Raw genomic sequence first — 2,500 nt, forward strand, 5'->3', positions numbered from 1 at the left:
AGTCACAGCGTTCGACGAAAACCTCCTCCCTCGGCCAGGCACTCGGCGCCAGCAGGGGAGACAGGATCAGACGCCCCGCCGGCCACTTAAGGCCGAGGACGAACCACGAGACGGGCGGCTGCAGCAGCGGGCGGCCTGCAGCTCCCAGCACTCTCAATCGATCAACCATCGAGTCGGGTCAGCGTGTCAAACCGGCGAGCTCCACGGTCAGGCCGGCGGCGCACCAGCACCGGACCTCCGCGGCTCCCTTCACTCTTTCCACTGCCAGCCAACCGAGAGACGGACCCAATGCGGACGTGCAGAGCTTAGGCAGACCCCCCACTGGAGGCTCAACACTTCGTGGCAGCTCCGTGTCCCAGAGACCAGGAGGGTTGGCACACACACACAGTGTGAACCACCGACAGCCATTCTGGGACCGGTGACAGCCGTGCTGGCCCCACTGCCACGACACAGACGGACGCCAGGCCGCGCTCCCCGGCGGGGGGATGGCGTCGAGCCTGACGAACGGAATGTGCAGGGTGGGGGGGAAAGGCCAAGCGCTCCGACGCCGGAGGGCTCCGGAGTCTGAACTTAGGGGGACAAAGAGGACGGGTCCTCTGCGACACCCCAGCCGCGCTCTCGCCAGCCAAGGCGAGTGCGATTGATTGCCAAACGACCCTCAGACAGGCGTGGCCCCGGGAAGAACCCGGGGCCGCAAAGTGCGTTCAAAGTGTCGATGATCAATGTGTCCTGCAATTCACATTAATTCTCGCAGCTAGCTGCGTTCGTCATCGACGCACGAGCCGAGTGATCCACCGTCAAGAGTTGTCTGAGTTTGTTTTAGGTCTCTCCCTCGCCAGAGGAAAGCGACCCGGACCGCACATACGCTCCCCACCTTGAGCTACAGCCACCTGCACGCCGGCGTGCGGGCGGAGCAGGGTGGCGTGAAGCGATGGGGAGCACCATCCTGGTGCGGCCCGCAGAAACATACGTCTATTGGGGGGAGGAGGACAGGGCGCCCAAGAGGCGATGCGTGCCCCAACGCACCGCAGCGACGGAGGCAGGATCACCGCCACCATGTCGCCCGCCTAGTATCACGAGGCGTGCAGCAGCTTTGCCCTAGGAAAAGCAGAGGCGGGAACGGGCACCGGCCATCGGTTCGGCAGCGTCACTGACGCGTGCACGTGGCGGCGTGTCGGCGAGCGGACTTCCTGCGAGGAGGCGGGGGCGGCACTCGCCCGAGCAGACGCCCGCCCGGCCCAGCCACCGCCGAGGTGGACTGGGAGTCGCGGCAACGGCTCGTCATACTCGTTCCCACACTCACAGCGCAGCTTGCCCGCAAGCCACCGACCACCGATCGACGCCAGGCGCCCCGACCGAGAGCGGGATCGCTCGTTCGCCCTGCTGGCAGTTCGCTGGGGATCACTACTGCACGGAGCTCGGAGACCGACGGGCGGCAACTCGAGAGTCTTTAAACCACCACCCCCATCCCGCAAGTGCAAAGAGGCTGTATACGCACAGACGGGTGAGGGGAATAGGTACCCCGTCGGGTTTGAAGGGAGCGTGACTAGATAGCAACGATGTAAACCCAGCCGATTTGGGAGCGAAAGACCGGCGCCTGCATCACCGGCTTCGTTTCCCGTGGCTGGAGAGTACACCGAAACCCTCCGTCTGTCGCGAGCTCCCGACGACGCGGTGCCGCCAAGCAGCAGGGCCGGACCTGGTGTGGCTCCCCTCGTCGATCACAGACCGGTCGGCACTACTGACGAGACGGTGGAACGGGCTTCGCCCCTTGTGACGAAGGGTGATGCGAACCCGCCCGCCCGCGTGCGTTCGGGGTGGACTCGGCAAACGGAGATTTGAAATCGGAAAGTGTCCTCCTGCCCCGCGCAGGTAGGCGCCCAACAGTTGTGGGGGGTTTGGCGGTGACCACGGCTGCAGGGCCTGCTACCCCGACGAGCTCTCCTGCTGGCCCCGAAACCACCCTCGCGAGACAAGTTGAAACGGAAACGGGCGTACCCCCAAGCCGACGATCCTTTCTTATTTGTTACTTTTTTTTTCACTTGCTCGAGTTGTGGCGATTTGGCGGTGACCACGGCTGCAGGGCCTGCTACCCCGACGAGCTCTCCTGCTGGCCCCGAAACCACCCTCGCGAGACAAGTTGAAACGGAAACGGGCGTACCCCCAAGCCGACAGAGATCCTTTCTTATTTGTTACTTTTTTTTTTCACTTGCTCGAGTTGTGGGGGTTTGGCGGTGACCACGGCTGCAGGGCCTGCTACCCCGACGAGCTCTCCTGCTGGCCCCGAAACCACCCTCGCGAGACAAGTTGAAACGGAAACGGGCGTACCCCCAAGCCGACGATCCTTTCTTATTTGTTACTTTTTTTTTTCACTTGCTCGAGTTGTGGGGGTTTGGCGGTGACCACGGCTGCAGGGCCTGCTACCCCGACGAGCTCTCCTGCTGGCCCCGAAACCACCCTCGCGAGACAAGTTGAAACGGAAACGGGCGTACCCCCAAGC

At 63.6% G+C, this 2,500-nt stretch overlaps 1 non-coding gene across 1 annotated transcript; it reads right to left on the reverse strand.

The window, feature by feature from the left end:
* Positions 1-652: 652 nt before the first annotated feature.
* Positions 653-806, reverse strand: LOC140473076 (5.8S ribosomal RNA). Its single transcript, XR_011958070.1, has one exon. It is a non-coding gene; the product is annotated as a 5.8S ribosomal RNA (ribosomal RNA).
* Positions 807-2,500: the final 1,694 nt, after the last annotated feature.

Source organism: Chiloscyllium punctatum, unplaced genomic scaffold (genome assembly GCF_047496795.1).
Source record: "Chiloscyllium punctatum isolate Juve2018m unplaced genomic scaffold, sChiPun1.3 scaffold_510, whole genome shotgun sequence".
NCBI classification, from domain to species: domain Eukaryota; kingdom Metazoa; phylum Chordata; class Chondrichthyes; order Orectolobiformes; family Hemiscylliidae; genus Chiloscyllium; species Chiloscyllium punctatum.